Consider the following 12,309-nt stretch of genomic DNA (forward strand, 5'->3'; position numbering starts at 1 on the left):
CAATAAGAGTGAGAAGCACATATTTTGAAGAGATATTCAACGAACAGTGCGCTTAAGACACAGAACCATATTAGGGTTATCAAGCTGAGCACGGTACAGAGATTTTATGCAGTGCCTCTATAGAGCGTTGTTAATTTAGCAATTGACATTTTCACATGAGCAATGTCATCAGGTTGACACAGTATTTATATGGTAATTGTCGAATAGTAATGCTTAGAACGAGCAGATGGTTTTAGAATTGCACAGACCATCCATTCGCTGATGATTCAAAATGCTGAACAACTGCTAAGTCAGATTATACCCCAGGCTTAATTTCAGCCTGTGACAGATTTTCTAAACAGTCAGCGTATACCAAAAACAGACGCGCCCCACACACACAACACAGATCCATTATATGCCAGTTTACTGCAGCAAATTACCCTATCCTTGCATCTTTTTAATGACGTTTTAATCTCTTTCTCATCAGACTGACAGCCCATTGCAAAGCTGATAAACAAGTGTTACAGTCTGCTGCACCGTCGTTCATCTCTTCCCCCCCTCCCAACCCAACACACCGACTGATGATACATACACTCCTGGAAATTAAAATAAGAACACCGTGAATTCATTGTCCCAGGAAGGGGAAACTTTATTGACACATTCCTGGGGTCAGATACATCACATGATCACACTGACAGAACCACAGGCACATAGACACAGGCAACAGAGCATGCACAATGTCGGCACTAGTACAGTGTATATCCACCTTTCGCAGCAATGCAGGCTGCTATTCTCCCATGGAGACGATCGTAGAGATGCTGGATGTAGTCCTGTGGAACGACTTGCCATGCCATTTCCACCTGGCGCCTCAGTTGGACCAGCGTTCGTGCTGGACGTGCAGACCGCGTGAGACGACACTTCATCCAGTCCCAAACATGCTCAATGGGGGACACATCCGGAGATCTTGCTGGCCAGGGTAGTTGACGTACACCTTCTAGAGCACGTTGGGTGGCACGGGATACATGCGGACGTGCATTGTCCTGTTGGAACAGCAAGTTCCCTTGCCGGTCTAGGAATGGTAGAACGATGGGTTGGATGACGGTTTGGATGTACCGTGCACTATTCAGTGTCGCCTCGACGATCACCAGAGGTGTACGGCCAGTGTAGGAGATCGTACCCACACCGTGATGCCGGGTGTTGGCCCTGTGTGCCTCGGTCGTATGCAGTCCTGATTGTGGCGCTCACCTGCACGGCGCCAAACACGCATACGACCATCATTGGCACCAAGGCAGAAGCGACTCTCATCGCTGAAAACGACACGTCTCCATTCGTCCCTCCATTCACGCCTGTCGCGACACCACTGGAGACGGGCTGCACGATGTTGGGGCGTGAGCGGAAGACGGCCTAACGGTGTGCGGGACCGTAGCCCAGCTTCATGGAGACGGTTGCGAATGGTCCTCGCCGATACCCCAGGAGCAACAGTGTCCCTAATTTGCTGGAAAGTGGCGGTGCGGTCCCCTACGGCACTGCGTAGGATCCTACGGTCTTGGCGTGCATCCGTGCGTCGCTGCGGTCCGGTCCCAGGTCGACGGGCACGTGCATCTTCCGCCGACCACTGGCGACAACATCGATGTACCGTGGAGACCTCGCGCCCCACGTGTTGAGCAATTCGGCGATACGTCCACCCGGCCTCCCGCATGCCCACTACACGCTCTCGCTCAAAGTCCGTCAACTGCATATACGGTTCACGTCCACGCTGTCGCGGCATGCTACCAGTGTTAAAGACTGCGATGGAGCTCCGTATGCCACGGCAAACTGGCTGACACTGACGGCAGCGGTGCACAAATGCTGCGCAGCTAGCGCCATTCGACGGCCAACACCGCGGTTCTTGGTGTGTCCGCTGTGCCGTGCGTGTGATCATTGCTTGTACAGCCCTCTCGCAGTGTCCGGAGCAAGTATGGTGGGTCTGACACACCGGTGTCAATGTGTTCTTTTTTCCATTTCCAGGAGTGTATGAAAGGAAGTTCATTTGCGTTTTTGCTGAACAACCAAAATACTTTAGTTCTTTTGAATGCAAAGAGGACTATAGGTTGTGGTGAGAGCACAATGTTCCAGTATTAGGTTCGCGACGAAAAGAAGTGTATTGGTTACTAAATCGTGAGAATATTAACAGAGATTGCCAAACTTCACTATTTAGTATTTGTTAGTTCATGGGTGTTTTAATGTAGTTTGTTTTTACTATTTTTTGTGTGGTGGAGCGGGAAGAACGAAAGCGTCCGGATATAGTGTAATACCTTCTATCGCATAGATCCTATAATGAAAAAGGGACTACATCTCTTCAGGAAATTACGGAAAAGCGAGCAAAGAAGGTGGTGGAAAGGCTGGCAACTGTGGGAACAGCAGAAACAAATGGGAACCATTATGGCCAATATAAGGGCCAAAAAGTGGGACTTACATTCTTGGAAACTACCAACAACTTTACGAGTCCATGCCGTGCTGAATCGCTGCAGTATTTCGCTCAAAAGAAGGACCATAATCCTATTAAGCAGGTAGTCACAATGCTTTGGGTAATCAGTTTACGTGAACTAAATAAAGCCAATTTTTTGATAACGTGCGCCAGTTGTGGCACTCTGACTGAAAGTTGGTGTTGGTGGAAGTTCTTTGCCGAGCCATAGTGTGGACTGAGAGAGTGCTGTGTCTGCAGCCAGTGGGAAAATCGGTTTCTTCTAGATCAGAACTTCACGCAGGCCAATTGTGCGGGTCAGGGATCGACCTGTCTCGGTTTTGCTCGTTCATTCCCAGAAGTAGTCGGTACAGCGCGTTTCCATTTGTTTTACGGTGTCGCATTTTTCGGATCTAACAACTCTCTTCGGTTTGGCAGAATGGTGATGTTAGCGCATTTTTCTCTTCGCTATTTGTTTGTGTGTGAAGGACGTTCGCAGATCCAGTAGATGCTAGCACAAAAAGCGACAGTCAAGCGGTCTATAGTCATAAATCTTTAAAAATTAGTAAAAATGACAGAAGAGAGGGATGAGAATTCTCAACATCTTTTATGCAGTCGCATAAGCCACGTTTTTTGCAGGGTTACTATGAAACTATATTACAGTCCATGCAGAAAGAATTTAGAGATTTAGTTCACAATGCAAAAAAAAATTGCAACGATGAACAGACGGGGTTCATTGTTCAATACATCAAGAAGCACTTTGTGCTGTATTTGCAGACAAGCAGTTCATGAAGGAATTGGTGGTATGATTAGTAAAATTTCTGAAGTTGCACGCTTTACTTCACAGTCAGTTATAACAATTTCTGATGTAACTGAACGAAGAGTTTGGAGACTTTATGCATTACTGTAAAGTACGTTGGTTAAGTTTATCGTCATGCGTGGAACGAGTTTTCAGTTTAAACCCCACTATTTTTGAATTTATGGACGGAAAAAGGGCGCAGGAAAGAAAATTAGAAGAGCCGTAATAGACTAAAAACCTCGCGTTTTGATTTACTTAACTGCACAAGGCCCACAGCAAGATACTGCAAGGTGAGAAAAAAATTATTTCCGATTTGATAGGAAAGCATTAAAAAGATAATTTCATTGTGGTTGGGACAAATGACAAAACACATCGTCAGTTTCTTTAAGCTCACTGGTGTCAAGGACAAGACGAAGTTTGGAGAATTGGCTCTGAGCAGTGTGGGAGTTAACATCTGAGGTCATCAGGCCCCTAGAACTTAGAACTATTCAAACCTAACTAACCTAAGGACATCACACACATCCATGCCCAAGGCAGCATTCGAACCTGCGACCGTAGCAGTCGCGCTGTTCCGGACTGAAGTGCCTAGAACCGCTCGGCCACCCCGGCCGGCGTTTGGAGAATTAATTGTCAACTTGAAGAAATGCAAGTACAGTTTCCTAAAAGTCTTGAGGGTACAGCGTATCTTACAGTTATTTTCGAAGCTGCGTTCCATTTCAACTGAAAGCGCCCATGTTCATGAGCAGATGTAACTGATCGATTTGGAAGATTATTCCCATTTTAATGGCAAATAATTTTACGTTAAAACTGTGCATGTGTCTACATTTCTTTCCTCAGATAGAGTTTTCACATCTCCATAATGAGGTTTCAAAAGTCCTACGGACTTCGATTAACATATTATGTGTGTGTGAGATGATGAAACTAAATAAGTTTCGGTTACGTGGCAACATAGGTGCGAAAAGCCGTGAAATTGTCTGTCTGTCCTTAAGCCAACAGTTTGTAGCAGACAAAAAAAGTAATGTCTTCATCGCATAAAAAAGAATCAAATAATTCTGAAAATAGTTTTGTTTGAGATATATATTGTTGAGAAGTATAGGCTATGTTTGTACGAAGTGCAGTTGCACTGCCAATTAAAAGTGTTGCGTTCGCACTCTCTCCTCCTCCAAGCGCACAGACAGCGTGCCTAGGCGGGTCGGGTGGGGGTGGCGGTGGGGGGGGGGGGTGAAATGTGCCTGAGGCTGAGCCCTCTGGCACTCTTACCAAGACACAACCAGCAAACAAAAATCTTGGCCAGCCCTGTTCTCCATGGTCAGTCAGGCAAGTGCCAACTGGTGATAATTTTGGACTGGGACGTTGCATCTGTAATGTGGCCAGTAAAATGAAGAGTTGAATGCTCGACTTGTGCGGCGTCTCTCTACAGCTTGTGACACATGCCGCAAGCTGCATCAAAGTCTGTGACACTTTGGGCGTAAACCAGGACAAGTAATACCACAGCTGCCTTTCAAGATTCCTCAGAACAGTGTAAGGTCCTGTGTGAATGTATTGGCAAGGAAGGTGAACTGTCAAATCGATGTACAAGCAGCAGTTGGGAGAAGGGTGCCTAGCTAACTGACTTAACAACAGAAAAAAGGAAGTTTCAAGAGGCTGGTTAACATGCGTAATGACCTTACCAACTGCTCAAGTTGAAATAGAAGTCGTATTGTGTGTTTTCTTAGCAAAGCTGGGAAAGGCTACCCGTTAGCTAACAAAAGAAAAAATAATTAGGTAGGTGGCTTTGGTGAGAAAGCGACTGACTGGTGGCAATTAAAAAAATTTTGACAGTTACTTATTGCATTTTTATGGAATTTATTAGAATATTTTCAACTGAGCATTCTGATTTAAACGATGTAAATAATGACTGCCTGTAAGTCGACCTTTTGGAATGATAAGATGCCAACTGACACTTAATTCGTTTCGTGCAAATTGATATCAAAATCTCATTAACTCATTATCCAGTTGTCTCTCTGTAGCGAAACAAGCGCTGTATCGTATAACAGATACAGAGGCCAGCGAGTGTGCCGGAACTTAACCCATTTCGACGCTGGTAGCACAACGTCACCATAACACATCTGTGAGTAGCGCTCAAGTACTGCACCATAATTAAGAATGAAATATAAAGTTAAAGTTGCTTTTTCAAACATTGTCAACATATACTTTAAGGTAATAATGTTTTAAATGTCAAGTCTCAGACTTTAATGGTTCAAATGGCTCTGAGCACTAAGGGACTTAACATCTGAGGTCATCAGTCCCCTAGAACTTAGAACTACTTAAACCTAACTAACCTAAGGAAATCACACACATCCATGCCCGAGGCAGGATTCGAACCTGCGACCGTAGTCTCAGACATAATAGGTGCAGATGGATGACAAAATTAACTGGTGCAAGTCTCAACGTGATTAAACAAAAAATTTGGTCAGAATTCACGTTTTTAAGAACAATGGAAGGCGCTAATTATTGAACATAGAAATTTGAAAATTTGTATGACACTTCAGTTCAACCGAAAAATAATAGCTACGTGACCCCATTAAGCTACCTCTAATAGTTTTCGAATAATTTGCAGAAAATGAAATATGGAACTAAAATGTCCTTATTTTTAGTAGATTATTTATCTGTTACATAAATGATAGAAAGTTTTGGTTACAGCAAAATAAATAATAGAGCTATAACAAGTTGTAGGACCGAGGTGTTAATAACAAGCAATACAAAGTCTCTTAAAGTTATAGTCCAGAGGTAATGATCTGCTGTCAGTTCCGTTCTAAAAATTCCAGGAGGCAAAGTTTTATGCAAGCGAGATAAAAAAATTTCTGTGATTTCTACCAACTAAACTACATGCATGCAAAAATTATGAAGAATCTATATTGATTCATAACATTGTTGTTAAAGATTGTGTGTCCGAGAAAGCGCCGTTCAGAGACTGCTTCCGTGTGCATAACGCGGATGACAGCAGGCGTTTCCTTGGTCATCGCTCTGGTTGAAGGGTTCACTCAGATCTTACTATAAAGGCGGATCGCCCACCACACGACCACCATCCCTCTAGGTATCTCGTCGTCTGCATCCTTAATGCCAATGGTATTAAGAGGACGAAGACTAAACTGAACACCTTCATTCATGACTACCATCAGGATATTGTCATTCTTACTGAAACACACCTTAAGCCCACCGACGAGTTTCGCCTACGCAACATGGTCTGCTATCGGACTGACTTTCTCAATCGCCGTGGTGGAGGCACAACCGTGTTCCTCCACAGGGCGTTGGTCCACAACCAGGAGGCTCTTCAGCCACTGGACTGCATAGAGGCCACAGCTGTCACTGTCTCCACCTGCCTTGGGACCATCACATTTATTGTAGCTTATTCGAGCCCTAAGCAACCACTCCTCGAAGCCGACCTCCGAAAGCTGACGTCATTTGACAAGCTTATCGTTGGGGCCGATCTCAATGCCAAACATCCAGCGTGGGATTCTCGTGTAGCCAATCCTAAGAGTCTCCTCCTCCTTGAGCTGTCCGTCTATGGCCCTCACACTCCCACACATACCAGTCCGCTCCAACTGCCAACAAGACGTTTTGGATGTGGCCATTTTTAAAAACGTTGCTGTACAGTTTTCCTTGGAAACAGGACATGACCTAGCTTCTGACCATGAGCTCGTTCTTCTACACCTTACCTACGTTGCATTGTCCTTTGACGTCCGTTCTACTGTCACGGTTACTGCTTGAGGCAAATATGCACGGGTCCTCAACAACAGTACCTGGCCGGACCTAGACCTCATGACTCCTGCCAATTTTGTATGTGCGGTTGACTAATCGAAACGAAATTCACCGAGAAACTCTCAACTTCCCACGTTCCGAGGGCTCTAACCCCACTGGATGATTTACCTCCACTTTTGTGTGAACTGAAAATGGAGAAGAACTGCTACCGCCGTTTGTGGAAACAATACTGTGGCCCTCAGTATAAGCATCGCCTGAAGCATCTCCAATGGGAGTTTGGTCGCCGCTTAGCGTATTGGAAATCGGAACAGAAGAAGGATAGGATGTCCACCTTTCTTCTCCAGCATAAATAGGACTGTGCTATCATCTAAGTCCTGTGTCGTACTACCTTGTGGATCCTCCACCCCGTCCAGACGGATGCTGGCCTCACATATGATACCCTCTGTGTGGTGGAAACCCTGGCTGAAGCATTTGAGGCCCAAACCCAACTGCTCGTTCTGGACCCTCTCCCCCCCTCCCCCCGATAAATTCCAGGATGACCAAGATATCCTGGGTGCTGTGGCAGCCTCCCAAAACAGGCCACCGCTTATGGCCCCTTGTCTTACCTCCTCAGGGAAGTGCCCCAAATCCTCTCGAGGAAACGGGGTAATTCGGCTCCTGGCCTGAATGGGATCGTCAAGGTACGTCTCTGTCAGCTACCACGTAAGCCCCTGGCCTAGTCACTAGGATATGGAACTGTTATCTTCAAGGTGGCCTTTTATGTCCACTGTGGTAACAGGCAAAGCTTATTGCGATCCCAAAGCCTTCTGAAGACCCTACGGTCCCTACCAACAACAGGCTCATCAGGCTTTTGAACACCATTGCAAAGGTCCTGGAGTCTCTCATATTCCACCGTATTCCTCAGCCGGTGGCAGGAGCTGGGACGATCCATCCCGAACAGTTTAGGTTTACCTCACACTTGTCTGCTGAACCGCAAGTTCTCCAGATCACAGAGCACATTAGAAAGGGTTTTAATTGCAGCATGTCGACGGCAGCGGTCTTCTTGGACCTGCAGAATGATTATGATAAGATTTGGCAGGACAGCCTTGTGTATAAGATTCTGATGCAAACGCCCATCCCTGACATCTACGTTAAGATTGTGGATGATTTCCGTCGCCAGAGAACCTTCCTCGTTGCTCAGCGGGGAAAGCGCTCCAGTGTACGGGACATGTCGATGGGAACCCCTCAGGGCTCTGTGCTGTCCCCTCGTCTTTTTAATATCTATGTCAATGACATGCCCATCATCCGTCACTGCCATTTGGCGCAATACGCCGATGACACGGCGCTTCATACGACCCGCCGCAATCCTTGTTGTCATTTCTCGCCCCCAAAGGCAAGTGAACGCAACAGTCACCTGGTGTCGCTCCAATAAGATGGCCCTTAATGCCGCCAAAACTACGGCAGTGTATTTCACAAAACGGCGCACTCCACCACAACATTTGGTCCCGTGGGCTCAAGCTACCAAGTATCTCGGGGTCTGGTTGGACGAGAAACTTTTCTTCCACCGCCACGCAGAATACATCACCCATAAAGGGTTAAAGTTGACAAAGGCCTTGTACCCTCTCTTCTCCAGCCGAGAGCTGAATTTAGATACCAGTCTCCGGCTATATCACTCCGTTGTTCTTCTCTCACTAACATATGGTTCCTCTGCATGGGCCAAGGTTAGTAAGTCTCGGATGCTGACGCTCCAGCTCCTGCAGAATAAAGTTCTCAGATGAAGTCTTCAAGACCCTCGGTTAACCAGGATTGTCACTCTGCACGCTTCGCTCCCAGACATTGTAAGATCTGAGTCAGTCAAACGCCAGAGTGCGCGTTGCCTCAGATGACGTCAGACACAGGTTGTTACAAAACGCTTATTTTCTGTAATAATAGCTAGTGAACTCGCAAGGACTGCACATCGTCCTGGATAGCTTAGATATGGCAAAAGTAACTGTAATTGTGCTGTCCGTGATATTTACGAATCTGAGTGGGAAGTGGTGACAATTATTTTATACTTTTGTGACGAGCATTTATTTTATCAGTAACCAGGGCGAAATACAATTTGGCAGCAACATACCTCAGAGGTCGCCTCTGAACTACTCACAGTGCTTTTTAGGATAGAAAGTTTTTCTGTCAGTGTGAACAGAAAGAGTGTTACAATGTGTTGCGTGTGAAACTTTATCAAACATATGTATCAAAAAACTCAAAAACTTCATTTATAATCATAGTCCTTATCCTGCTATGCAAATAAGGAATAGAAACACTTCTTTCAGTGGGCTGGACAAGAATGTGGACTTGCGAACTGGAAACTGTGGTCAGCATGTTCTCCGTCCCTTTCTGCCTGAACACAGAAATAGTGTCTCATAAAAGACAGCGGACAATATTTACAACAATTCCAATTACCTCCAATCATAATATTCTATTCAATCCGCCACGCCACATCTCCATCTAGTGTTATTTAATAGCCGGCCGCGGTGGTCTCGCAGTTCTAGGCGCGCAGTCCGGAACCGTGCGACTGCTACGGTCGCAGGATCGAATCCTGCCTCGGGCATGGATGTGTGTGATGTCCTTAGGTTAGTTAGGTTTAAGTAGTTCTAAGTTCTAGGGGACTAATGACCACAGCAGTTGAGTCCCATAGTGCTCAGAGCCATTTGAACCATTTTTTTGTTATTTAATATGTCACTAGACAATATTTACCACAATGAACTGTAAGAAGCACTTACAAAAACAGTGAATCATAGTTGTATGAGTCTTTCCAGTAGTCATTGTTTGTAAAACTGCTGCTGCAAAGAACTGAAAATTACAAAATATTTGCATCTGACCGTGCTATTCAAGCATCTCATGCGTTTTCACATGTATCTTACCTCTATGCTCATTTCTTCGGTCAGTTTGTAAGACCAAATTTCCGTTTCGTTATCTTTTTTCTTCCAAATGTAGACAATTCACATATTAGACATTTTGTCCATTTAAATTGTAGTGTTTATTAGGATCATAACATTTAATCACTGAAAACTAATAATCATAAAAATAGTAACTTTATTTAGCATTATTTACTTGAAAAGTAATTCAGTAGTTAACAACCTGCAATAAGCTTACAGAGAGAATGCAAACACTAGATCATGAATGCAACAACTGGGACCAACTAAGGGACGGATTAGTAAAAGCTACAACAGAAATCGCCCCACTAAAGAAACAGACGAAACATGGGTGACGGACATGTACCTACGACCAAGAGATTGCCAAGAGACAAGCAGCTTGGCTAAAATGGAGCTCACAGATGTCCGAAACAAATAAGGAAAAGTTCTTGGAACAGCGCCTGTTAACAGCCAAAACCATCAGTCAACTTAAACGTCAATACACTCAGGACCAATTGACTCAATAAGATGAAGATTCCAAGAGAAATAACGCTAGAAACTTTTACCAAACTTTCAAGCGAAACCTTAGAAGCTATGCCCCACCCAGCTGACACTTCAAAGGACCAGTTGGAAACATAGCCTATAATGACGAAGACAATTGCGGCATATTGGACAAATATTTTCAGAATCTCAAATGTGAGTCCCCTGAAACTTCCTTTATCTATCAAGACAATCCCAGACAACCAAACTCTCACACTCCAACAGTAGAAGGAGTCAAAACCATCATTCAGTCCCTGAAGAATAACAAAGCACCAGGAGAAGACGCTATAGTTGCAGAGCTGTGGAAGCAGGCTGGAGATAAGGCACTCAAAGTTGAACGAGATCCTAAGGAACATTTGAGATACTGAGAAGTTACCAGATCATTGGACATCTGCTCTGATCCACCACATACACAAGAAGGGGGATTTGACTGACATCACCAAATATAGAGAGACCTCATTGATACGAGTCACCTATAAGATACTAAGTAAGGCATTATTGAACAGAGCCGAACTGGACCCGAAACTTGTAGAATATCAGCATGGTTTTAGAAAACGACGTTCTTGTGCTGAACAGATTCTAAACTTGAAGTCAGTATTAAGACAAATTAAACTAGCGAATAAACAGTACGTAGTTGCTTTAGTTGACTTCAAGAAAGCATACGATTCAGTCGACAGCCATACTCTTATGAGAATTTTGCAGGAAATGGGTATGGACCAGGAAACCCACAACCTATCCAAAAGGCCCTGAGTAACACTAGATCACAAGTAAAGTTCAGGAGAACACTTTCAGAAAGCTTCGAGATAAAGACAGGAGTTAGACAGGGAGATGGACTTTCACCTCTTCTTCTCAACTGTGCACTAGCCAAGGTGATCAGAGAGTCGCGAAAAGAAATGGAAGTTCAAAATATACCGAGCGGTATTTACCTGAGACACAAACGGAAGGGATTAGTAGTAGATTGTTTAGCTTTCGTAGATGATCTGGCACTTATGGCAAGCTCAGTGGAAGTAGCAGTAAAGCAGCTCAATATGCTCAAACTACAGGCTGCCAAGGTAGTACTTCAATTGTCACTACAGAAGACAAAATACCTCACCAACATCAGTTATACTCCCAGTGAGCTACAGCTGGAACAAGGTCAAATTGCGAAAGTTGACAGATTCAAGTATCTAGGAGAATGGCTGAAACCTAATCTATCAGAAGGAACAGCATTAACAACTCGGATTAATAAGTTACAATTAGCATATCGATTAACCAAGATAATCTATAATAAGAAATGCCTATCTCGCAATTCCAAATTAAAACACTGCCAAACAGTTATCGGCCCTGAAGCCCTATATGCCTCAGAATGCTTGAATCTGAGCAGGAAAGGTTTGACAGATAAAGTAGAGATTCAGGAGAGGAAGATCCTGAGAAACATTCTGGGACCGGTCAAAGCAGATGGTGAGTACAGATGACAATCAAACCAGGAGCAATACAATCATACCGAGAAAATCACAGATGTAGCCAGGAAGAGACGTCTGGCTTTCTACGGACATATCACAAGGATGGACCAAACAAGACTGGCCAACTGACTTCTCAACTACTGGAAGAGCAGGAAGACCGTGACACCATGGCTGATGGAAGTCAAGAAAGACACCCAGTAACTGAACGTAACTGAAAGTGACATTAGAAACCTAGCACTTCTCAGAAGAATACTAAAAGAAAAGAGGTTTCAGGACAGATCACCACATAAAAAGACCGTCGCGCTGTGTACAAAGGAGAGAAAAGAGAATCATAGCCAGAGAATGCGGAATTACTGGGCAAACATCAATTCCCTCTCCAGGCTGAAAAGTTGAATATTGCGGTCCTTAGCTGGCCCATTCGAAAGAAGAAGAAGTTAACAAATTATTTCTCTCCATTAATTTTTGTTCTTTTTTTGCCGTTTGGCTGGGGCC

This window comes from Schistocerca gregaria, chromosome 5 (genome assembly GCF_023897955.1).
Source record: "Schistocerca gregaria isolate iqSchGreg1 chromosome 5, iqSchGreg1.2, whole genome shotgun sequence".
NCBI classification, from domain to species: Eukaryota; Metazoa; Arthropoda; class Insecta; order Orthoptera; family Acrididae; genus Schistocerca; species Schistocerca gregaria.